This window comes from Lagopus muta, chromosome 1 (assembly GCF_023343835.1).
Source record: "Lagopus muta isolate bLagMut1 chromosome 1, bLagMut1 primary, whole genome shotgun sequence".
NCBI lineage: Eukaryota > Metazoa > Chordata > Aves > Galliformes > Phasianidae > Lagopus > Lagopus muta.
Window position 1 is genome coordinate 136973281 of NC_064433.1, and position 27035 is coordinate 137000315.

Below are 27035 nucleotides of genomic sequence, written 5' to 3' on the forward strand. Positions count from 1 at the left end.
ATGGTTTCCTAATGTTATTGGGCTGGTCATGATTTAATGCAAAAGGTGCTGTCTTTAAGCTCTGAACAAGCAGAAAGCATGAAGGGAAACGAGAAAAATATACAGATCTTTTGTACGTAAAGTAAACCTCTTTAAATTAGAGCTGTGAGTGCAGTGGACAAAAAATGGATGCGTGAAGAGATTTAACAAAGAACTCAAGATAGGTTTAATAAAGTGTAGACAAAACAAGCAATCAAATAGAACAACCTTAAAATCTGATCAGGTTACAGAATTTCTAGTCAAGTGACACAAAGAAAATACAGAATGGTCTGGAGGACTGCTTGTCCTCCTTGTGCTGGAGCTGTAGCTTGAAGTTGGTGCCTGGCCAGCTTTTGTCAAAGTAAACTTATAACCCTCTTATTTGGCCACAGTTCATTGTTGGATATAGCTGGGATTATCCTAACGTTTACCTCTGCGTAGCTGATCCAATGAGCTGCTTTAGGATCCTAAATATTGTAGTAGCTCCTAAAAGATCATCCTTTTCTCTGGATTGGAAACCCCTAGTAGGAGCTCAATATGGTGGACTATTTCTTCTGCAAGAAAGGTAGAAGACGTTAAGTCTGTTCAGCTAGCTCGCACTTTCTTCTATCCTCCTGTGTCTGTCTGCACTGTCTGTACTGTCTGTCTGCACTGTCTGTCTTTCCCTGCAAAGCTAATCTCGTACAACGTGGCTGTCCTGCTTTGCTGGACCACATAAGCAAGAAGGAATGTATGATGGTGCAGCAGAGATGAGTTACAGCATGACCTGAAACTGTACATCTTTCTCTGGAGGTCAGATGCTCTTCTTATTTGGTTTCTTCGTATACTACTTAGGAATTTTTTGTTTTTAAGTGCTACGTCATCATATGGTTATGCCTATAGCTAAGATGTGTACAATGCCTGGGTAGGGGATCTGTTGCTGGCTTGCTTCCTTCACTCTTTCAATATGTATTCACTCTTTAACACTATATTAAAGAACTCATAGCCTTCAGGCTTTGTTCTCCTCTTGGTGTGAAGGCAAGTATGTGCACAAATACTGTGAATGGTAATGGAATATTACCAGGGAGTAGGTGTTTGACCCACCTGCATCTCCACATTATGTAGAGGGGCTTAGTGCTGCAGAACCAGGCTGAAGGAACAAGCAGGCTGTGCTTATTTTTGGAGATTATGGGCTATTTACTACACAGTGCGTTCAAATGTAATCTCTTTATTGTCATTCTGAGCATTGAATAGTTCACTAACCATATGGTATTTGCAGTGAAATGCCACCCAAAATAGTCTATAAATATTTTATGGTGCCTAGCCTGGTAAGGGGTAAGAACTCTTTAAAGCACAGTGTGCTGCCTTGTGTGTGCCTCCTGCCTGACTGACAGGCAAACAGCAATGGGTGAAGCTACAGCAATGTGTTCTCTTATGAAAACGTGGTGTGTTCTGATGCAGACTCGATAAAATATTAAAATATTAAAAAAAAAAAGTCTGTCCCAGAACAAAGTGCCACATGCAGTAAGGCAATATTAGTGGTCATTAGAATCATAAAACCATAGAGTCCTTAGAGTTGGAAGGGACCTTTAAAGGCCATCTAGTCCAGCTCCCCTGCAATGAGCAGGGACACCATAGCTAGAAGGTCTGGGGTGTGATCCAGCCTGGCCTTGAAAGACTTCAGGGATGGGGCGCCTACCACATCTCTGGGCAACCTGTTCCACTGCCTCACCATCAAAGATTTTTTTCCTTATATCTAACCTACATGTTCCCCCATTTAGTTTGAAACCATTTTCCCTTATACTATCACCACAGACCCTGCCCACAGACCCAGAGTCTGCCCCTTTCTTTCCTGTAGTTCTCCTGTAGATATGGAAAGGCTGCTGTCAGGCTCTGCTTGTATGTGGTTGTGTGCTTGTGGTCTCAGGAAGGAGAACACAAGCTCATGATTTGGCATACCTACTGGTATGGATGTGTGCTGTGAAAAACAGCGTTTTGTTGGCTGAATGCTTGCTTTTTTTCCAGGATGGATTACTGAGGAGAAATGTGAGAAAACAGTTCTAGCTTTCCTTTCCTAGTCAATCAAATATAGAACAATATAGAAATAGGGCTGGAAGGCATGAAGATCTTCTACAGTTTATCTCCCTGCTTCAAGGAAAAAGTCAGCTCTTTGTATTTCTTCCTATTTCAGACAGTATTTATGTAATGCTATGGAGGCTGTGAACTTCAAATGCCCAAGTCCAAGACCAGAAGCTCAGTGAAGCAAACCCCAAATATGGTTAGAAGTGACTGCATGTGCTGCTCTGGAAAAATGGACCAAGGAAAACCAGTGTAGCTACTAAGAGATCCCCAAGATAAGCTGGGACCTGAATTTAGATCCTTGCATTGCTCCTTGTTACTGCAGATTGGGACTACCTGAGATGCAGATCCAGCTGAATGGATTTCTGCTGGGGGAAGATTAAACTAGATGTTAATGTGATTTTAAAGTCTTCCTATGATGAAAGCTTCACCTACTCGTATTCGTGATCTTCTGACAGCTAACCTGAACATTTTCAATTGTATTTTAATGAAGAAAACCCCAAACCACAGTGTACTTACTCAGTTGTCCTGCTGGGTAACAGTGTCAACAAGCTGGTGGGAAAAGGCTACAAAGGACTTAAGTCTGAAGCTGTTAAATTCTTGCTAATGCTTGCTAACTGAACAGCAGCAGGACAGACGCAAGGACAGCATGGGGGATAATGCAAAAATATGAGAGATTATGCTGTGGATTAGTTTTCAAACTTGTGCTGCCTCAAAGTTAGCATTTGTGTAAAGGAGGCTCTGTGTCAGGTTGTTTAGGTGTCACCAGCAATGTGCCAGAGTTAGTATCAGGAGCAGTTGCCATCAGCTCCGTGTCAGACCACATGTGCATTTCTGACTGTTTCCACCCCTATTGAAAACCCTCCCACAGGATTTGCAGGGGCAGAAATATGCATTCGTATGGGTACTCAGGGGCATCGAATGGAATAAATGTAGAAAATCTGAACCTGTAAGTTTGGCAAGCCACCCTAAGATCAGCACATCAGCTTGGTAGAAGCAGTTACTGAGTGGAGACTCTTATTTGCTTAATTAAGTGTCTCTATATGTTCAGATTGAAGAGTTACGGCAGCAGCATGCCTTTTTTTTTTTTTTTTTTTTTTAATGAATTCATTTAATGCCTTTGGTTATGTCTGCATTTTTTCCACTTCAAGATGCCTGTTTTTAGTTTCCTGGACTTTTAGTGTTCTGCTCTTCCTTCTAAATTTTAAGGTGAAGAGGAGGAGTGGGAAAATAAGTTTCAAGCAGGTTTTCCATAAAGAAAATTTGAAAATCAGAAAGGTGAGAAGAATTCATATTCTCATTCACTCCAGCAGTGCATAAAGGTGAACGAAGTCAGAACTGGCAAAAGGAGTAGATAGGACAAACCCGCACAAGAGATGCAATATGGTTCATTAAACCATTCCTGGTTCATTAAACAGTGGTGCATGTTTTATAAAGCTTTCCCTCATTAATGCAATTATTTTTTAATTACAATGTGTGGGTTCTGAAAGGGTGAAGAACTGCCCTCAGTGTTAGGTAGCCTTCTAGGACATGATGATGATGTTTAGCGTTGTTCCTCACAATGCATATTAGAAAGTGGGAGGTAACAAGGTGAGGCAGCTCTATTTCCTGACATAATCCACCTATAACCTGCCTCCTGCCATGTTTAACACATGAAAAACCCTTTCTCCCTTCCCATTTCCCCCTCTACCCTTGAAAATAACCAGTATCTCCATTTGACATTACTGCATTCCTGCTCTAGGTCTGCACTTGATTTTTTGCTTTTGAACTTGGCAGAATCTTGATCTGATTTTACTCTGTTATTTTGGAGTGATAACTCTGCTCATACTGGCATGCTTCCTACTTTGCTTCTGGAGCCTTTCAGCTGGCCCCTAGGAAGTAGAAAGGGTCTACAAGCTTCACAATTATTCCTCTCTTGAGGACACCAATTCCTTTGATAGTCTGTTTTCTGCACGCTTTCTTTCTTCTTCAAAGGAGGCAGTCCCTGTTATTGTAGCGTGTGCATATAGCTCTTCCACCAGTTCTACCATAAAGCAAAACACCTAGCAGAACATTTTGCTCATCTTACTTCTAGTAGCCTGGTCCTAGCTAGTTCCTTCTGTAGAGCCCTTTTAGAAATCTTAAATGGTGTTTCAGGCCTTTTGGTATGAAGAATCATTACGTGGCTGTACCACACTACAGTATGGTACGCATTGCAAACAGGACATAGTGCTTGCCTGCAGAATCCCTTCCTGAATCTTGAGTTTATAATATATGCGACCAGACTAAGCAAACTTCAGAAGATTTTAGGTGGCCTGTAAATTTCCTCTCTCTGGCCAGGCCAGGCTATCTTTCCACATATTGGATGCTTTGACAAGATAGATAGCTGTGTAGTGCTTAAAGAGAAGGTGTGAGCACTGGGCTTAAAGCCTTATCTCCAGGTAAGTTGATGACAAACATGGAGCAGGACCAGCCCACAGAGGAGGAACAGTAGTCACAAAGTAAGAAGGACCTGACTGGGAAACTTGGGAATGCCAACACTGGGGTGCTTAGTAAGAGTCTAATGTGGACAGGTCTATCCTGAGTTTGCATGAACTTGGTGGCTGTGTAACCGGACCAAATATGATCTGCCAGGATTTGTTTCAATGTGGTCATTGTGCTGTTGATCCAGTGTTTGGACTGTAAAAATAGCGGTTGCTTTTCCACTGTATTCAGAAATCTAAGTTCAACTTTGGCTATATGCCTGGGTGTCTGCTGACATTGTCTGTAAGCTCCTGATTTTTCCCTTTCTTGTAATGAGGAAGGCAGATCTGAAAACAGACACTTACATGCAGGTAAAATGAGGGAAATCAGAAAGACATTGATGGAACTGTTTCTTTGAATTCCTCCACCCACAGTAGAACTGTATGCTTGGATTACCCTGATCTTTAAAAACTTAAAAGAAAGTGATTTACAACATCACTTTTACAAGATTTCTTGAAAGAGCAAGGTAATTTATTCACCCCGAATTACATTTTTTAGTAATGAGATCTGGATAACTATGTTCTGCGTGAGTTGCCTTGGTAACCTACTGGTACAAAATTTTATGTAGAGCTTGAAAACTTGAGGGGAAAAGCAAAACAACCCACAGAACCTCCCAACTCACAGAAATGGATAAATAATCATTATGAAAAGAAATACCTGACAGTAAGAATGGACAGAACTTTTTTTTTCTTACATTTTATTTTTTCTTTCATCAAATTTGAGCAGAAATTATTTTCACTGAAGTGGACAATGGTGGAACTGCATCCAGCTCATGTGAGACTGTTCCAGCACCTCACCACTCTCTCTGTAAAGAACTTCCCCCTGATATCTAACCTAAATCTTCCCTCAACTTCAAACCATTTCCCCTCATCCTGCTGTTATCTATCCCTTCGAAGAATTGACTCCCCTCCTGTTTGTAGGCTCCCTTTAGGTATTGAAAGGCTGCAATGAGGTCACCCCGCAGCCTTCTTTTTCTCCAGGCTGAACAAGCCCAGCTCCCTCAGCCTGTCTTTGTAGGGGAGGTGCTCCAGCCCCCTGATCTTCGTGGCTCTCCTCTGGACCCTCTCCAACAGCTCCTTGTCCTTCCTGTTCTAGGGGCCCCAGACTGAATGCAGTACTCCAGATGGGGCCTCACAAGAGCAGAGTAGAGAGGGACAATCACCTCCCTGTTCCTGCTGGTCACCCCTCTTCTGATGGAGCCCAGGATACCATTTGCTTTCCAAGCTGCAAGAGCACACTGCTGGCTCATGCTAAATTTTTCATCCACCAGGACCCAAAGATCCTTCTCTGCAGGGCTGCTCTCAGGAACTGCTCTTCTCAGTCTGTATAGATGCCTGGGATTTCTCTGGCCCAAATGCAAAACCTTGCACTTCACTGTGTTGAACCTCATCAGATTCTCCCAGGCCCACCTTTCTAGTCTGTTGAAGTCCCTCTGAATGGCATCCCTTCCTTCCAGTGTATCAGTTGCATTTTGATGACCCTGTCTTCAGGTTTAGTGTTTCAAGGGCACTTCTGTAGAAGAGCTTGTGTGCATGGTTCCCAAAAAGTTTTTTTCTGTTGGTGATGAGTCCTTAGAAAGACAGCACTGTTATGGTGAGGCAGCTGGGGCTGGACTTTCTGCTCATTCTGCTGGCTTTGAGGGCAGTGAGTGTGTGGCTGCTTCATACTGAGTTGCTGCTGGGTTAAACCACACTGCAGTGAGATACTGAAAGCTGTGTTAAGTGCAAAAGGTCAGACCCAGTAACTCTTTCAGACTTAAGTTTAGGATCTCCGCACTGTACAGAAACCAGAATGCGGTATATTTAAAGAAATGAACGATGTAGGATGCAAGTCAAGTGCTCGTATGATACAATGCACTCACAAGACATTGGTGTTAAATAAATAAATCCTCTATCAAAACCAGAGGTGTTTCCCGTAATAAAACCAGTGCATCCATGAGTGTGCTATTGCTTATGTACTCTTTTCTCCGTTAAAATAGAATTCATATCATACAATAGTAGGAGCCAGTCATTAAGATCTTTATTGACATCTTGCTCAAGCAGTGTGCAGAGCAGTTACTATGACTGCTGAGTGCCTCTCTTTTCATTAATAGGCCTGTAGCATTTCTTCTGCAGAGAGGATAATAACTTCTGTGTTGAGAATTAAGCTGATATAATTTGCTCCAGACTCCTGTCAGTCCCTTCAATCCCTAAGCTACTCTTGCGCATTTATCAGTTGCTTCTGAGGCCATGTGGCTTTTCTTAGAATCATATAATCATAGTATTGCTCAGGTTGGAAAAGACCTTAAAGATCATGGAGTCCAACCACAACCTAGCTATACTACCCTAACTCTAACAACCCTCCGCTAAATTATGTCCCTGAGTACCACATCCAAACGGTTTTTAAACACTTGCAGGGATGGTGACTCAACCACCTCCATGGGGAGCCAATTCCAGTGCTTAACAGCCCTTTCTGTAAAGAGGTTTTTCTTGATATCCAACCTGAACACCCCCCAGTGCAACTTGAGGCCATTTCCCCTTGTCCTGTCATCAGTGTGAAGAGACCAGCCCCGCTCTCACTGTAAGCACCTTTCAGATACTGGAAGAGAGCAATAAGGTCTCCCCTCAGCTCCTTTTCCCCAGACTGAACAGCCCCAGTTCCTTTAGTCTTTCCTCATAGGCCATATTCTCTAAGCCCTTCACCAGCCTTGTTGCCCTTCTTCGGGCCTGCTCCAGCACCTCAGTGTCCTTTCTGTGCTGAGGTGCCCAAAATCAAAGATGGTTGGGGCTTTGGCTGCTTCCTTTTTAAACTGTTGCTACAAAGGCTAAGCAAATGGGTTAGGAAATGCATGCAATAAGTTGCCCATCTCCCTAAAAGAGCAAAGATTATCTGTTTTCAGTGCTGTTACAGCTACTTCCATGATGTACGTCATCGTGACAACTCTCGATTTTCGCTAATGACTTTGTGATTGTAACAGGAACCGATAATTTTGTGTTTACTGAGCACTAGATACCAAATGTTCTTATCTGATATTCAAATAAGTGAAGAGGTGTATTTTCTCACACTCAAATTATTTGGTTTATAAATAAATTTTACAGCGTTAATTTATCTGAGGATAAAGTATTCTTTTCTTCCATTAACCTAATTAACATTGAGAGTTGCCAAAAATGAACATTTCCTCCAGAAATGTCCTGCAGCAAAACCATACAGCATTCTCTTTTCTTCTGCAACTAATCTTCAGTTTACATAGGTAAGGAAAAGCAAATTTTTGAAGGGCTTGAGCTGGAAAGAAAGGCTATCTATATGAGTAAAGCTACACAAATACTTCACTATTTTGACTGTCTCACACAAGCTGTTCTTTAATATCATTTAACTGGCTAAGTGTTTGTAGACCACATCTGTGTAATGAAGCATTAAAACTAAGAATGGACTTCCCTAATCTTATGAGCTAAGGGTTCTAAATGCCTTGCAGAAGTTGTTAGCATTTTGCTGAATTAAGCTTCTGTTAAGCTACTACCTAATGCTTGTGGTGGAAATCAGAATGCAGCATCTGTAAAGAAATCTTTTTTCCCCCTCTCATTTAGGTTTGCCATAGCAGACTGCACTTAAAACCAACATCAACAACACCACAGAGTTATTAGGTATTAATAAGATCACTTTATGCAGTATTCAGAATTTCTGATGACATCTTAAGTACTTGTTAGCTGTTGGAGATGATTGTAGGTCTGTACTGGATTATCTAGAAGGAGAGAGAAAGGCGCAATCAGTCAAAATAACACCATATCATAGCAATAAATTTCAAGCTTAAAATAGTAAGTTTAATAGAGATCTCTAAGTACAAATAAAAATATCACCAATTGTTTTGCTAGGTAGGACCTGAGTTGCAGGCCCTTCATTTTCCATTTGTGCAGCTTTCCTGATGTGACCTGATGATTGCTTATATTGACATCAATTTATTTGCTGGCAACCCATTTTGTCTGTTTGAATCACCCATCTTATCAAGATAATTTTCTGTTGTTGCAATGATGTCATCTGATTTGAAGGGGATAAAAAGGTGAGAGGAATGCTCAAGGTGCGAGGGCTTTTCTTCTTGTATGTTTTATAAGTTTCAAGGTATATTTGCAGATTAAACTCCTGAGAGTGTCAGCAAGTCAAAATCACATTTGTAAGCACCTCTACTGGGAGAATATAAAGGCAGCAATGGGTGCGTTTTTAAAGAAGTCATGTATTGAGTTTGGAAACAATGTAAAATTAGAATTATCATTCCTCTCATTTGGTCTAAATAACTAAGTGCAATTAAAGTCCAAATCATGTCGTATGACCTTTTGTTTTAATTCAGAACAGTTTGATTGGCAGCCCATGTTGTGACTGGATATAAAAGAGTTTGTGAGTTATGGCCTTGCTTGGAGGGTGGAGGTAAAGAAAAATGGTTTGTGCACTGTGCAAAGACCAGAACTGTTAAACCATCCTCATGTAACTATGTAGGCCTTAGTAGTAAGGTCTGTGAAGCACCCACTGCACCTGGGTGGATTTCTGGCCCTGCAAAATGCCAAGTTTAGTGCATGGCTCATGATGGTTCCCAGAGGTGATGTGCCTTGCAAGAGCAAGGCTGTCCTCTTACAACTGACTGACTGTGTGCATTGGCTGCATAGCTGAAATGAGTGGCTTTTGTTCTAGCAATCTTATAGTGGTGGGTTTAAGAAATCGAGGTGGGAGTGGAGAAGGAATGAGGAGTAACTTTTTGCAAAAGATGATACAGAGGCTGCAGATCCTAAGGATGAGGAAACTAGAGAAGCATCCAGAGCTACTGGCGGTGTATAAAGGCTGACATCACACCTTATTTCATTGGACTCCAACTGTGATACTTCTCAGAAAGTTTTGCCTGTGTTTCCATATTGCTGAAATGAAGGACTGTTTCAGAAGTACAAGGAAGTTACTATATCATATTCAGTTGCATTTTTTCCTCTTTAACTTTCATAATAATATTTATTAAGGAATAATTATTATTATCAGCAAGGTAATTCTGACATTTACTTTGCTCAGCTAGTCTATTTGCACAGTTGTTGAGATCTGGGGAGCAAAAGGGGAGCAAGGTTGGTTTTTCAGTGTTGTCTCTCCATGACGATGTGCATCTAAGCTGGGCTGCTAGTGAAGTCTACATTTAGTTATCATTGAGCTGAGTTTTGCTTTAGTTGCAGATTCATAGTTTTGGAATTATTTAAAGATGAAGCGTTCATGCGGAAACTGACTTCTGTACTTGTTTTCAGAAGTGTGTACGTTACTGTCTGTGGGAACGATGCTGAGTATCTTAATATACATACACATACAGCGTTCTTGGCTGTGTGGCCTCACAGATGGGGCCAGATGGGGGCTAACTTGAGGTCTGTTATGTGAAAGCAGATGACTGTGGTGGGGGGCGTGAAGAATCACATTTTTGCTGAGATGTTGAAGGGCGTAGCAAACAACAAAACCAGTTGGCAATGTTTAATACTGCTCGGATTCCTTTGCACTGTGCTTACTGTAAGAGTTCCAGCAAAGGTCTCTATGAATTGAGTGCTTGCTCAGATGAAACAGGCTCTCAGATTAGACAGAATGTAATTTTCTTTTAACTCTTTTTTCAGAGCTCCTCACTTGTCAAAAAGACCAAATATATTTAGTGGGAGGGATTAATATTCAATCTTTCTATCCTTCTTCTCTACGTCTTTTCCTTGATATTGTCCAAAGAAATTCCAGACCAAAATGCTGGTTTCAGCTCTGCTGGGGAAGTAATCAGAGCTCTTAGTTTAGGTCATTAGCTCTTAGTCAGGCCATACAGAGACATTTTTGTGGTACATCTCACATCACAAACCTTAGTGTGTTGCAGCAACCTGGCTACAACTTGAATTTCTGCTGTGAGACTCGTACTGTGTCACAGATGTGTTTTAGCTTAAGGCAAACAACAGCATTTAGCCTTCAAGCTTAAGCACAATGTAGTCTGAAACAGTTGTGGTGTGGCTGCTCCTATGCAGGACGAGGTGTCCTGGTATGTTACTACGATCAGAGATGAGTTCAGTCCTGTGGTATTGATGTTCTCATTTCTGCTTCTCTGTGTCACGTGTGGGCATGGCCTCTGTGCTGTATGGGACTCGTCCACCAGTGTCTGAGGGCAAGTAAGCTGCTTTTATGAAGCCCAGTTAGGTCAAGCTGTGGTACAACCCTGTTCAAACATAAGGATGTTTCCACTGTGAGTAAGCGTGGTTGTGAAACGCTTGCCAACTTGTGAAGATAAAGGCTCAGTGAATGAGACAGTCTCAACTCCCACTCGTACTATTGCCCTGGATGTTTGCCTAGTTTCCTTCCTGTGATCCAAATCTGTGCTTGGGGATGCCCTGATTTGCATAGCATTGATACGGTCGACTTTGTAGCTTAAAAGCCTCTTGCTTGCTGCAACTGATATTCCTCTTCACTTCTGGTTTTTTTATACAAATGGGGGAGGCACTGCAAAGGCCTGCTGTGGGTGGGGAGGCTTTGGGAGCAGAACCAGTTCAGGCATTGCCTCCTGCGACAGGCCTGGCTGTCCCCATATCTGTCTGGGGACAAAGTGCTATGCATCCTGCAGCAGCTGGATTGTTTGCAGTTCTGGAGACACTCTGGTAGGATGGGTTTCCAGGTCCTCCAGCCCTCCTTCTCAGAAGGCAAACTTTTTAAAGCTGAACTTTGATCTGCGTGTTTGTTTGCATGGAAGGAAAATGTAAAAAATGCTGGAGAATCCCTGAGTTCTTGGGGTGAGAGGTTTTTTTCAGTTGTTTAAAAATTTTGGAATTTAGAGTCAAAATACATCCTGGATTTAAATCTGAGATGGGAGCTGATTCACATAGTGAAGCTAAAACCGGTACAGATTAACTACTATGAAGGTCAGGATGAATGGTTGCTAGATAGAGAGTTAGAAATGGTAACTGTAAAACAGTTTGCTAGTAGCAGGAATCAGAAATCAATGTACATTATAATATAAAGCCTTGTGTATCAGGCAACTATAGCTGCTCACCATATGCTGGGAGGTGAGCAGCATTGCTTGAATAGCATGTTACCATGTTGCAGAGTTGCTATGGCAATATCAAACCAATGAATAAACCACATCAGAGAGACAGGGAGGTGAGTAAGTGTGAAATTGATTCAGTTGAACACAGGAATATGTGGGAGCCAAATTGGTCAAGATAGAAACTGTGGTAGGAAAATCCTTTTCTTTGCATGTTTTTAATATATTATTAGAGTGACTTTTTTTTTTTTTAAATGAGATCTTAATAGGTATTTTCTTCACTACAAAGTCTTATGTATTCACATGATGCTATGTGTGTATTTCAACACATGTAATGCATTTGGGAAATGTATCCATGCATAATGAATACAGTTAAATATAAACTATATCATTTTTTAAAAAAGAAATGAAAACAGTTGGTAGTGATATAAACCTAAGAAAAGGTAAATGAACTCGGGTATGAGTTGTGTTATCAGCTGCAAGCTAATATTGTAGAAGTTGTTTTTGAAAGCATGTTTTCAAATAAAGGACAAGTTTAAGCCTGATGTATTTCTAAACGTGAAGTACAGTGATAAAAACAAATGTCCTGGAGACAGTATGTGTCTTGAATAGCACATGGATGTAACAAAAGATATCTGTCTGTGCTTTATAGATGGATAGTACAAATATTGATCAAGCTTCTTTGCACTGCTTTGTGAATTTTGTGACCTATAGTATTTGGAATGTCTTAGAAAATTGTTTTTTGTTTGTCTTGGTTGTTTTAAAACATTCTGGGAAAGGGATCATTATTATAAGGTGTGTTATAATCAGTATCTTTCTCTTACTGAAGGAAAAATACAAATACGCATCAGGCATTTTTTCAATTAGGATTTCTCTTTTACTAGTTCATTTTAGTGTAGTTGGACAGGATGACAAAATGATACAGATTTTAGGTTTGGGGAAGGTCCTTTTCTAGAGGACTAGAAGGTTTATTTGTTGCATCTGAGTTATGAATGTTGCAAATTGATACTTCTTTGTGTAGGATGTAATGAAATGTATTTTTAGAGCACTTTTTAGGTTCTGTTATTTTGGGGCAGTAGGTGCGCTTCTGTTAGGTTCAGTGCTTGTAGTTCTGAAGCTATTAATTTAGTCTAAACTTACTGTTGTTCATTTTAGCTTAACATAAATCAGACATTTTCCACATGCTTTTCTGTTTTCACCCCTATTATCTCTTTGAGTGTGTTTACTATGACCAAGCAGACTACATTGCATTTCCTTATGAAGAAAATGTATAAAACAACACTAAGTTAAATAGCATATGGTTAGGTTTTTGGCAAATGTCAGAATGATCTCGTCAAGTCCAGTCAATATAGCGTATTTTGTCTAATGTATCACTGTGTCATGTAAAAGCCACTGTGCTACTGCTGTTTCTTTACTCTGAATCAGATCTGCATAGCTCAATTTATTTACAAAACAACCAATATTTCTTTGTGCTTACCATTTTGGCCTAAATTTTAAAGAACAATATTTGGCAAATTATTGGCTGAGAAGTTACTAACTGATGGTTTTTACATGGGGATGTGATGAGAAGGCAAAGGGAAACAGAGGACAAGTGTTGGCTGCACACTGTGCTTACAGAGAGCTTTTAGTGATCTGGAATTTTAAAGATGGGAGTAAAGCTTTTGTGTGACACAGTAACATCTTTTCACACTTTTTCTTGCATTTCCTTGCAGATGTTAAGCTCTGTTTCTATGTAAGGTTCATGTGATGGAAGGCACCTGCATCTCAAGAGATTGTTCATTTTTGTTGTACTAAATGTGAACACAATCTCCAGCTTAATTGAGCAAACCTGCAGAAATCAAGGTTAAACAGATGCAAAAACAGATAAAGTAGGCCAGAAGCAAGTTTGTAGCTCATTGTGTATGCATGAAGTACATTCCTTCATTTCTCACTTCTTATAGCTGTACACTCTACTTTTTGAATTAGTGTTCAAAATACTCAGAAGCAGTTTTTAAAGCCACACTTCCCAGTGAAAAAAGGCTGAAAAACCTGCTTCTGGGGCAGGGAGGAAAGAGGTATCTCTATTGGAGGCCACAATTGCATCCTAAGTGAAATGTTGGTTTTTTTTTTTTTTTTGTTCCTTTTTTTTTTTTTTTTTTTTTTTTTTTTCAGCAATGCATGTTGCTTCAGCTTTTGTATTTCAGCCTTTTGTCTGCTATGAAATGGTATGGCATAAGGTAGCTGCCCTGCATGGGAAGCCAATGTGGCTTTCCATCCCCAGCCATCAATGGAAAAAAGCATATCAAACTAGTTGTGCCTCCTTTTAGAATCACAGAATCACCAAGGTTGAAAATGACCTTCAAGACCATCCAGTTCAACCATCCACCTACCACCAATATTTCCTCAGTAAACCTTATCCCTTAGTAGCATGTATAAATGTTCCCTGAACACCTCCAGGTATGGTGCCTCCACCACCTCTCTGGGCAGTCTGTCTTCCTGCACTCTGAATCAGTTCCAGAAGATCCTTGATGGTATTTCAAGATTCTGCAGGAGAGAATCATAGAATCATAGAATTGCTTGGAAAAGACCTTAAAGGTCATGAAGTCCGACCACAACCTAACCATCCTACCCTGACTCTAACAACCCTCCGCTAAATCATGTCCCTGAGCACCACATCCAATTGGTTTTTAAACACACCCAGGGATGGTGGCTCCACCACCTCCCTGGGGAGCCAATTCCAGTGCTTAACAACCCTTTCTGTGAAGAAGTTTTTCCTGATATCCAACCTCCATTGGCACAACTTGAGGCCGTTTCCCCTTGTCCTGTCACCAGTGAGAAGAGACCAACCCTTCTCTCACGTGCCTCAGCCTAGGGATGATGATTGGGGGTTGGAGCTTGTTCAGTGTAAGTCTTCCAAAACTTATATGTTTTCAGAGGATTGTTAACTGCATTGGATATATAACTGTGTATATGACACATCATTGTGTCATAAAGCAACTTCACATTCACTGAAAATCCTTGCCTCAAGTACAAGTCATTGTTTTCTATGTGTTCAGACTGTGTGATTTCAGAGGTTTTATTTTTTTGGTACATGGAGAAGAGAGGTTGAAAATAGTCTGACAATGAGATTTATTCATAGAATGAATTCCATTTCAGCCTTTAATTTGAGCCTATTGGCTTCTAGAATTATAATATTGTGCTGTCACTTTGTATTTACCTTTTGTTACCATCGACTATCTTCATGTGGCTTTTTTTTGTTGTTTTTAATCTTCAGTTTTGGGTCAGAGATTTCTTAGTAAGTTCTCACCCTTTTGTCTCTCTTTTTATGTTTGTTTATTTTTATACCTGAGAGCTGGGGCTCTCCTGGGAGAATCTCTAACACCCTTCATATCTTCTTTGGGGTAGATGAATCTTTTTCCAGCGTTTGGGGATGTCTGGCTCCACCTTGAGAATAAAAGTTGCTGTGGCTTCTTCTCTGTAGGTTTCAGGGTTGTGTAGCTATTCATTTGTAACATCTCTTATTGCAGCCCTTGGTGCCAGCCACCACTCTTTCCTGCACAGTTGCCTATGGTTTCTCTTTGAGACAGCTAGTTTCCTCCATCATTCTTCTGTGCATCTGTTTGGTTAATACTGTGTTTTCATAAGCTTTTTAGAAAAACTCCATTGCCTGCAATTAATGTCTGTTTCTTGAAGGGCCACACTAGCAGTTGATTTAATTAATTGATATAACTACTCAGAATTATTTTGTGCTACAATCTGCCACTTATATCTATGAATTGATTGTTCCTTGCAGAAACTATTATCTTTTTGTATTGTATTGCAGTACTTTAAACTGAATCAAAGCAGAAGAGTGAAATAAGTGATAAATGTTGGAGATGAGAGTACGGATACAGCAACAAAGCCTGCCTTCTCTGTGGCAGTTTAAAGAGAATCAAAGTGCAGCATTCTGGGTCTTGTGAGTGAATATGCTTGTGACACTATTTGGTGGTTCTCCCAACAGACCCTGCATCCTGCAGTCCTAGTTTCTTCATGCTGAGATCGCATGACTCACAGTTGGTTTTTTGGCTCTTGCTTTCTGGCATTGTTTGTAAGGTGACCTGAAGACCATCAGCTCATCTAGTGGTAGTTATGCATTGAACTGCATTAGTGATGGCTTGAGTGTTTGAGTCCCCAGACAGAGCTAATCTTTTGACCTCTCATTACTGCTGTTTGTGGTATTTACTGATTAACTTTAAAAGCACCACATTTTTTTCCTCTGACAGGGAATGTCATACATTACTAACATGAGGGGATGTACTCTGATGCATCATAAAACAGAAAATAAATCAATTTGTTCCTATGTTTAGTGTTACAATAACCTTGCTTATTTGGTTTACAAAGACCAAAAGCACTAAAGCAAGTTCTGTGGCTTCTGGGAGTATATACTTAAATGCCTATAGTTAGCAGTGAAACTGAGCATTTACTTTCCATTTACCCATTTAGAGCCTGTTATCTATGGGAATGCCACAGTTTTCTTTCAACACCGGTAAGAAATGCTACAATAACCTGCTTCAAAGTGCACCAAGATCTAGGTGGAAGGGTCCCAGAGATCACATTGGCCAGGGAGGAGCTGTTTTTTCTTCCCTCTCTCTTGATATCTTTGTGTTTTTCCAGCCTTCCTGACTCTTTGCTGAACTGAACATTAGCGGATTCTGTGTTGGTGAGTGGTGTGCAGGGTGTGACCTGGATTACTGGCATTAGAAGATTTGCATGGTGTGCTTTCGCCCTGTCGAGTCTCTCCACTCTAATCCTGTATGAATTTCAACATGCTGATTATACCTTCCCCTTACCATTTCTCTGAACTGTGCCAGACTTCTCATTTTTCAAGTGTTGTGAGGAATTGCCTTTGCTCTTAAAACTCCACCACGTTCCATGTAGTTGCTTAGCTGAATGTTTCTCTAATAAAAATCATACAGGACTTGAAGACTTCTGTGCAGATAAAGCTTTCACATTTAAACAAAGTTTATTCTAGGAGAATCAGGATGCAATATATAGATCTTAGTATTTGCAAAGGCTATATGTACGCCACGGGCTGTTAAAGCAGCTGTGTCAGCTGCAATTATTTCTGTGCAGTGGAACTATGTGATGCTTGTATTGCAGGCCATTGTGAGACCTTGCTGTCTGCACAGAATATGCATGTAGTAATGAGCACATTGGTATTTGTTTTCAACTGGATTAGGTAATTTTATTTGTGGTATTGAGCAAAACTGCTACTAGTATTTCCATCCAACAGAGGAACTTCTGGCTCCTTTCTGTCTAATTTCTGAGCTTACCATTTATACATGAAGTCTTGTCCACATATTTTAAGTGAGCTGTAAATCTCTGAGATGAAACCGTACTGTAAAATTCTGATACCATTTCACTGTAGTGTCTGGTACTGCAGTTAAATCCCACGTTAGCTTGGATGTCCATAAATGTTGCCATATGTGCTTGCCTGCAGTGATGAAAAGCTATGGCTACTTTGGGCATTACAATTATTTTTAAGTATACTGTAATTATTTCAGATGCAGCTGGACCAATATGGTTCACTCTCTCTGCACCTAAATAGGATTCTGAAGCCCACAGTTAGAGAAGAGTCATTTTTAAAACTGCACAGATTTTGTCAGATCCTATGTATTCTTCCAACCTCTTTGACCCCTGGCCATGGTTAATTAAACTACAGATGGTGGAAGGAAGCTACTGATAACTGTTGTGGAAGACACTCGTAAAGTAGCTCAGAAATGGAGGCAGCCTAGTGTAGGAGTTGGTCAGGGTGTCAGAGTGTGAATGCCTTTCTGAGGAAGCAGCAGCACCGCAGCAGGGTGGTGCAGAGATCAAATACCCATTGAGCTCGTTCATCAGTAGTGCTTTCTACCGATCTGAAGGAGTAAGAGGAATAAAGTTACTTTGTAAGATGTTTTGTTGGCAGTTAACAGCATTTCTATTCTATGAAGCATTCTTTGTATATACATGCTCTTTTACTCTCCCTTGTCCTTTTTCTTAGAGTGATGAGTTTTTCTTTTACGTAAACTGTAAAGATTGTGAAAAATCAAAGGATAGACAAAGGTGAAATTTAGCTGTGAAGCTGAAATGATATAATAGCACAGTTTGTTTGTTTGTTTGTTTTTCCCTCCAAGTAAACAAAACTAAAGCAATGCCAGTTTTTCTCTGAAAGTTGAATGGCAGAACTCACAAGACTCTTCTTCCTCCATTTTCTGTCTCCTTCCAATAAAAAGCCTTCTGTGAAAGCCCCTCAAATCTTGCTTTCTGGGAGACTTAGTTTAAATAGGAAACTTAAATCAGAACTGAATATAATATAAGTTCCTAATCATACTTCTCCACAGCCTTTCCTTTAACCCTGAGGTTAGTAAGATTGTGCCTTCTTAAAACGAGAGAATTAATACTCCTCTTCCACAGAGATGCTGTCAGGAGAAGTCTATTGAGGCTCAGAAGTATAGGCTGGCAGCCTGCCCTCTGTGCTGAAGAAGGCATGGCACCATGCCCAGACTCTTTTCTCAGGGCTTCATCTTTCTTTCACATGGCTGTACAAAACATGTCAATACGTTCTCCTAACCTTGATTCTCCTGCTGAAGACCCATCTGTACATACCTGGAGGGTTCGTTGTCTTTTTTTTTTTTTTTTTTAACCTAAAATTCACTGTTGCTCCTCCTCCTCCTATTTTCCTATTGCCAGTGCATCTTAGCATCATAACCTTCTTACAGAGACCAAGTTTCTTAATTCAGCTCAGCTGTTGGACGGCTTTTCCAACCCTGTGGTACTATTTCACGAGTCTCACCTTGGGCAGGGGGTAGCTAATCCTCTGGTGGCTGCTGAAATGAAGGCCTGACTTGCCTTACTAGGATGTTCTGTGGAGAGGTTGGGTGCTGTAGGAATGCATGTGATAGAAATACCTTGAATAAGACTTCATAAGGGTGCAGTTTATCGTGAAGTGTTTAGATTGTTAATTACTTCTTATCAGGCTATGAACAGTGACCTTTAAAAAATGTGATTTTTTTTTTTTTTTTACACTAATCAAAGGAATTAACCTTCCTAATGAAGACAAATGATTAACAGCAAGTGAGGAGGTGACAATATTATGGGAGTAAGGTAGAATACCATGCTATTGAGGCCAGCGTTTTAGAATGATCCAAAGTGCATCCCCAGCCAACCTGACAGACAATCAGAAAGCACAGCTTTTAAACATAACTCTTATTTGTTTCGTTTTCAAAGGAAAATACAGAAAGATTTTACGATCTTGTAAATTGAAATAGCATTGTGCCCTCAATCTCTACAGATGGTAAATTTAAAACCAGTAAAGTATGTACTGTGTAATGCATAAATATGTGATACTGAAGTTGTGCTCGGTAATTCAAAGAGGAGAATGTGCAGAAAGCTGGTGGCAGTTGACACAGATCTGCCTGATTGATGCCGCCAGTCGTGAGGTAGATCCCTTCATGTTTTCCTAATGCTTCCATGGTGTATCATGGTAGTTTTAGACAGGATGCAGAGGCAGGTGGCACTACAGCTACCTTCCTTGATGCTGCTAATGCTTCAGCTATCACATTTTTGTTTGTATTAGGTCATCTAATAAGGGAAACCAGAGCCAAGGAGAGCAAGGCTGCAGCTCTACTTACAGTCTACTACAAACAAGAAGTATCTCATGGATCACACCCTGGGAGGGTTCAACATGAATTTTGGCAGGGCTGCAGTAATAAAGGTCTACCAAAGCAGCTCCAGTTGTCAGTGTCAGACACAAAGTATTATGCCAGGTGTTTTTAGTGGTCTGAACTTTTTTGTGGTTTATTTTTTCTGTTTTCTCACAGTGATCACTGGAATTTTCTAAACTTGTCTGGGTGAAAAGACTTGAAACTGCAACGCTGCTGAGAGCATCCACAAAATTGTGTATAATGAGATGTGTAATGAGAGACTATACTATGGCAAAGTATTTCTTCTTTTAACGTGCCTGAGATAATGATTCTAGCTGCTTCCTATGGTGATAATCTGCCTCAGCAACGAATGAAAGGTTGTGTAAATTCGAAAATTCCTGTTGATGTAGAGAGCTAAACTTTGTTACAAGCATTAGGGAAGCCTCCTGATCATCACGAGCATCTCATGTTCTGGATTCCTAAGGGAACCTCAACTTAAAACCTTCCACTTCTTATTCTGTTCTTTACCGAAGCATGAGCAACTTGCATCACGTGTCAAAAACAGCTGTAACCTTTTGTATGGAAGCATTGTCTTTTCTTTTAGGAACATGTTCCACTGAAGTTACTTGTCTTAGGTCCACAAATTGTAGGCTGTATATCTTGCATATCTGCTAGTCCTGAACATATTCATAGGTGAGTTAGGCAAAGAAAAATGTGCATTTATCTCATATAAGTGTACATGTGTTCTGAAATAGTTGAATTGCTTTAATATGAAAAGAAACTTTCAGACAAAATAATTGTATGTAGGCTTTCCAAAGTCAGCAGGAAGTCATTGTGAAAGGCTAAAACTTTGAACTGAGATGGCTAAGCTATAGGTATTAGGTTATAATACTTTATTTGGTAAGTTCAATCAGATTATCATACTGGAATGCTCTAGACCTTTTACTAGTCTAAAATTGTTTGAAAACATTTGAATTTATTGGTTTTTTTTGTTGTTTTGTGGGTGAGGTAATGTTGCTAAGTACTGGCGACAGCTGCCTCTTTTGTGCGGTGAATTACTGTACTTGCAGTTCATAGAATCATAGAAGGGTTTGGGTTGGAAGAAGTCATCTAGTTTCAACCCCTGTGCCATGGGCAGTTGCCCACTTCCTATTGTTTGCCATGAATTGCCTGGCTTTTGGAGGCTATATAAATTCCTAAGGGATGATGAGCATCCTTTTCTTGGAGCGAATATAGAAGATGTAGCTTCAAAGTCCTTCAGCTGTGAAGCTTCTTAAGAATCCCTTGTCATTTAGCTGCTTTTTAGGAGTTAGCTGACAGATGAGTTTAGCATTAGCAACATGGAAAAGGGTTCTTTACTGTAGATGATAGGGTGCTCACTTACTTGGTTGATTCAGTGTTACTGGTGACGTTTTATTACTGTTAAAAGCATTTTGCGACTGTAAGACAATTGGATGAAACTAAATACAGATGAGGGGTGAAAAGACTTTTGCAGGTTTTGTGTTCATGGCATATTATTTAATGTGGAAGACTGGAGCCTTTCAGAAGACTGCAAGGAACCAGAAGAATAAAAGGAGCTGTGTGTTTTGATCGTGTAACAGAACTTTGCCCAGAAACATTGAAACCTGGCATTGACAGAGCTTGTAGCATCATATGGAGTATGCAGGGATCTGAGAGTCATTACAAATTAGGGATCACTTTTTTCAGCCCCTGTCTGTGGACACCTGTGCAGCATAAAATGTGCAGTACTGTCAAGCACCAGCCTTACTTGCTCTCACTTAAAAGGAAGCAGGTTGCTGAGACTGCTCCTGTTTCCTTTGTATCTCTAAGGCATTTTCCTTCTTATTGCCTCTCTTCTATATTCTTCTTGCATGCACTGCATAAGTTCCATTATGATGTTTTAGCTGCATGCAATATCTGCATATTTTCCCAGTGTGCTCATTTTGAGTCTATTGAGATACGGTTTTTACTTCTGAGTTTTTATGAAAGACAATAAATATGTTTTTAAAAACCTAAATAAATACCAATCTTGCTTGTGGGACACAGAGTTGTAATTCTATTCCTCACAATTTTGCTTTTGTTTGCTCTTTTGGGGCCCATTTCAGGATATTAACCATCCACCTGGGTTGCATATGTTGCATAATGGAAGAAGAAAGTCTAGCATCCAGTATGTAATCTCACTGTTCAGTGTTTTCTTCCCTTTAACTTTCCCTACCTTCTTTAGACTGTGTGCTAATTTTGATGCTGTTGCTATTCATTTATTGCATTGCCTATCTGATCCAGTGTTATCTAATTACTGAAAAACTGATGGTGTGTGGGGATACTTCTGCACGTTTTGATGGAGATTTATATAATGTGATCATTTTCTAACTTCCTAACTTTGTTCACCGATAGATCACCATGTGGTTGCTTAGAAAACTGGAACCATCACTCCTGATATGAAAAGTGAGATTTTAATATCATATTTCTTTCTGTGTATCATTTTTGAAAGTACAAGAGGAAGAAAGGCATGGATTATGTGAGAACAAAGCTGAAAGCATGTGATGCTCATTTGAAAGAGGAGCTGAGACCAAAAATAGCCTTCTGTTAAATGACAGTTTAGTTTAGGACGTTGAAGTTGCCATGCCCAACAGCAGAGTGTGGTGATACGTTTGTGATCTGTGACTGCAGTTCTGATAGGAAACTGATAGGAGAAAAGATGAGTGAAGCCAGTAAGCTGCTGTTTTCAGTACAGGCTGAATAAATACGATGGTGTGTGTGCATGTATGTGTGGAAGGGGACAGCTTATTTTCACTAGCCTTCTTCCAATTACATTCAGATATCCTACCCATGCATGACCGTTTAGCCTTGTCCTGCCAAATGAGCCTTATCACAAAGCAGGTTTCCCAGCCTCAGGGCCAAGCTGGTGGCTGAAGGAAGTGCTGGAAGCTCAGCAGCCCCCAGCTCCGGGTCTTGTCTCCCCTGCCCTGTGTGCACAGGCTGTGTGCGGCCAGCAGCATCCCCTGCATGTTGGTTTCTGTTGAGGAGAGCAGATGGTGAAGGGCTGCTGTTCCTGTCCGCAGCCTGGTGCACCTGCTGTTCCTCTTTCTGCCTTTCTCCTGCACACAATCTGTTTGTGGGAGGTAGGGTTTGTCGTGCAGAATGGGAGAATTTTGGTCAAGGTACCAAAAGAACAAATCTCAGATTTTCCTTGCATGGACTGACCATTGTGTTTTCTGAACACCTCTTAATTTATTACCTTTCATTTTTGGTGGTACTTTAGAGGTAATAAAGATTGTCTCATTCCTTTTGGACAGCTGTGTATGTATCTGGTGCTACACAAACAGTGAAAGTCATAATTACTTTACCCTGGAGCCATTAGTTCAGCTGTGTGACTTCCTATGAACTTTGAGAAGATACTCAGCATGTATTAGAAATGTATCTTTTTATCATTGCAGTTTTCTGTGATAATTGGAGGCAAACATGATTAAATGTGACGTAGATTTACAGACATTATGAGAAAGTGATGACCTTACCTTAAAGAATCCGGGATACTTCACTCTGGAAAATTATGTTGTGAAAGATGTAGTATATATATTGTTTTTAATGTAGGCACTCAGCATGGCACTTAAATTGCAAGTCATATATTTCTTGAGGTTGTCATCTTTATTGAAGTGAGAATTTCAACTGGCAAAGTTCTGAGAATTTAAGGTTTTTTTATATATAAACGTGTATATATATATATATATATAATATATAAACGTAATTTCATCAAACTATTCTGAATTGAGAAGCTTATTAGATTATAATGAATAACTGGATAATTTCGTATTTTATTAGGTACACTGTATGCTTCCCAATTCTTATTGGCCTGTGCTTAGTTGTATTTTACCAATTCAAGAATGTTTCGTGAAAAAACACCAATTTTAAAGATACGTCATTTTTTATCAGGATACTTAGATATGAACATCCAGCAGAGTTTGCATGTGTCCCCAGAGCTGCTGACTGAGATACCACTGAAGCTTGCTGGGTACTGCTTCTGTCTCCAGCAGTGGCCAGAAGACAGAAGTGTTTCATAAGAAAGGAATATTTATTTTAAGGAAAAATCATGTGTACAGTGTTTCTTTTTGTTTTCTAGGGCACTGTCAGATGCCTGAAAATTATCCATGTTCAGATAGACATGTTTTCATGTGCCTGCACTGCAGGGAACCTTGGTTAGCACAAGAGAGTTGGGCAAAATCATACAATCATAGAATCGCAAGGTTGGAAAGGAACTACAAGACCATCTAGTTCAACTGTCCTCCCATTACCACTGCTACCACAAGCACTAAACCATCTCTCATAGCTCCTCATCCAGACGCCTCTTGAACACTGCCAGGGACGGTGACTCCACCACCTCCCTGGGCAGCCATTGCAGTGCCTGACCACTCTCTGAGAGAAAAAGCTTTTCCTCATGTCCAATCTAAACCTCCTCTGGTACAACTTGTGTCCATTTCCCCAGGTCCTGTTTGTTGCCTGGGAGAAGAGGCCAAACCCCTCCTCACCACAGCCTCCCTTCAGGAAGTTGTAGAGTGCAATGAGGTCTCCCCTGAGCCTCCTCTTCTCCAGACTGAACAACCCCAGCTCCCTCAGCCGCTCCTCATAAGACTTGTGCTCCAGACCCCTCACCAGTTTTGCTCTTCTCTGGACATGCTTCAGAGCCTCAATGTCTTTCCTGTCAATCCCAGTTCCCTCAGCTGCTTCTCGTAAGATTTGTGCTCCAGACCCCTCACAGCTTCATTGTCCTTCTCTGGAAATACTCCAGGGCCTCAATGTCTTTCTTGTAGAGGGGGGCCCAAAACTGAACACCGCACTCAAGGTGCAGCCTCACCAGTGCTGAGTACAGAGAGGTTCCTTCAAACCTTTAAGATTCTGTAATTCTTTAACCCAAAATCTTATTTACTTCTAATGTGAATAAAATCCTGTGTTACTAGAGATGCCAGCTCTGTTGGTCCCATTATACCAGTGCCTTGCAATGAGCACCTGATACAAAAGGCAAAAGAGGTCTTTAAAATCAAAGCTGATACAAAAACAAATAGATAGCAGTAGCCACTGGCATATACAGACTTGAAAAAATTTCCGATATGGGTTAGTTCAAATTTGTCTTAGTGAAAAAACTGAATTCTAGAGAGATGATGCAAAATACATATTCGTTTCTGACACCCTAGATTCAATTTGGAAATGTTGATGTAGAAAAGTTTTTGTTTTAAAAGTGCATAAGCTGTTGAGATTTGGCTGCAGTGCTTTTCCCAGTGCCACTGCTGTGCACAGGAGCAGCTCTGGAGAGGCTCTGCCGTGTGCCTTGCTTCTGAGCCGAGGGGCCCCAAGCGGGGATGCTGCCTGCAGAAATCAGGAAGCCTATCAGGAAGCATGTGGGTGGATCCTTTAGCTCTGTAGGGAAAACGGGGCACAAACTGTAGTGTTTAACTATCAATTTAAATAAAACAAAACAAAACCCCCAAAACTGAATGAAGCTGTGCCTTGGAAATGCAGTGAGGAAAGTCCTTTAAAAGATTAGCAGAACCTGTAGTGGAGAAAGCAGTTCCCTGAAAGTGCAGGAGAGAGGCCTGCTGCAAATGATGGGATGAAGGCAAGGGTCTTCTGGTGCTGTTGCCTGGACAGTTTTCCTGTTCGTCAACTTGATTGGATAAACAAGATTACGTAGTGAGTCTTGACTAATATACCAGAATTGTGGCTAGGTGATGAGTGGAATTGTGTCAGGGAGAAATCACCAGTTCTGGTGCTTACTGTAGGGGAGGAGGTTTTATACTACTGGTCTAGGGAACAGGGTTGGAAAAGCAAATAAGACAAAGCAGGATATTCTCTGCCAGTGTTAGTGGGCTTGCAGCTATGCTCTGTTGCAGGTCATTGGGCTGGTTAATGGAGCTGCAGGCTGATAGGCTGCGTGGCTGGAAGAAGATCCTGGTCATGTGCGGGGGCTTCCAGAGATGTCAGGCCTCCAGCTGCTTGTGATCAAAGTAATTAAAAGCGTCAAGGATTTCTGGCTAACGGGGGATTGAAATGTTAGACATGTCTGAGGTCATGGCTGATTACCTGGACTTCGGGGATGTTGGCACTTCAGGCTTCCACTCACCTACAGGGAAGTCAGGAAAGGTTTCACTTTGGTTCTTTGAAAGCTAAATTTGAGGTAGGTTACTAAATCAGTTTAGATTCAGCTGACAGTGTTTTCCAGCGTAACTCTCGTTTTGCTGGAAATTTTCTGAGAGGCTCCATTTCTAACTCTGAAAGTGAGCATCTGTAAAGCTACTCCCAAATGATCGCCAAATCAGAATAGTGGGAGGAAAAAATAATTTGAAGATGTAATTTGAAAAGTTTATAAGCCTGTTGTCCAAAAGAAATTAGACAGGATGACGTAGATATATATATCCCTGTGTGATGCATTTCTCCCTTCCTATTGCACCACAGCAATGGGCTCTCATTAGATGACACCTTAGGAATGGAGAGCTGTGTCTTGGTAAGATCAGATCAGCAACTCAAATAGGATGCTACATTAGGGATATACCAGGAGAAGTGTCTGGGATATGTTTTAAAACTTGTGGCATACTGCACATAGAAAGTAAAGTCTGACTCAAACTATTTTTGTTTAATGTCTGAAATCTTATATTGTATAGCAGTTATATTTTTGCAATTTCTTCATCTTAATTTTGTACATCTTGCTTTTGTTAATTTAATCTTTAGCAGTCTCTAACTTGTGATCTGCTGGCTTTTCTGTGACTGCAAAGCTACATCTTTGTAATTGAAATAACTTTTTTCCATACATTTCAGTCATGAGCTCATCAGCTGTAACTATATCACATTGTATTACAATTCTGGAATATATTTTTTTTTTACTAATTTTCCAATCTAAAAAGTTTTTCAATGTAGCTGACATGTTAAACAGCTCCTAACTGAGGATATTTAATAGGTTATTTTGCTATGTATTATTAAACTTCAAAATATTTTTTTTCATAGAATCATAGAGTGGCCTGGGTTGAAAAGGACCACAATGATCATCTAGTTTCAGCCCCCCTGCTATGTGCAGGGTTGCCAACCACCAGACCAGGCTGCCCAGAGCCTGATCGCTGTTTAGGTTTTGCTTCCTAGGTTCTGTTTGATTGAATAAAGCAGTTATTTTTTTTCCTCCTTTCCTTAAAACCAGTTCTCACATAAATAAAGCTTAGATATTTTTCTTGATTCTCAGCTCCAAGGAGCTCAAGTTGAAATGTAGTGGCTCAGAGAATTTGTTTGTAAACCATTCTCAAACTAGAAAGAAAGGTAACGTATGAAGCTGACAATACGTAGATGACAATATTACATGAAAATGCAATCCTAAGGCTGTTTTGAATTTCAATAAGAACTTCAATTGAAAAAAAAACCAAAAAGCAAAGCTTGGTGATTTTTGATAAATGTGCACTATCCCACGCAAAGATTTTAAACAGAAGTTGAATGGTTAACCACACAAACATGTCTAGTCTCTATGGATCCAGCAGACATCATTTGCTTAAGGTTAAACTGACTTAAAATATGTCTTATAAAAGCAGCATTGTCTGTGGAACCCACCACGTGAGTTTCTTCTTAATCAGTGCCTTCCTTCTGGTAAATCAGAGGCTTAGTGAAGCTTTTAACAAGTCTGCAAGCTGCCATTCACGCTGACAGAACTTCCTTGTACAAGTTGACCTTTAGGAAAGTTTGTTATAAATGTGCTGGCAAACAGCAGGCTGTGTTAAGAAGCACATTTAAATAATGGTGGAAGGCAGTCATCATAAGTAATATCACAATCTACCTCTTGACTGATCTCTCAC

The 27035-nt window shown here is 40.4% G+C and overlaps 1 protein-coding gene across 4 annotated transcripts in view; it reads left to right on the forward strand.

The window, feature by feature from the left end:
• MYO16 (myosin XVI) overlaps positions 1 to 27035 on the forward strand; it is a 373785-nt gene that overhangs the window by 30679 nt on the left and 316071 nt on the right. Inside the window, exon 1 of one of the 4 annotated variants that reach the window (XM_048957413.1) lies at positions 11743 to 11762. The exons of the other annotated variants lie outside the window; for them this stretch is intronic. The gene's annotated coding sequence lies outside the window, so the exon portion shown is untranslated. Of the gene's footprint in view, positions 1 to 11742; positions 11763 to 27035 lie in introns of those variants that run through there. 4 annotated transcript variants of the gene reach the window in all.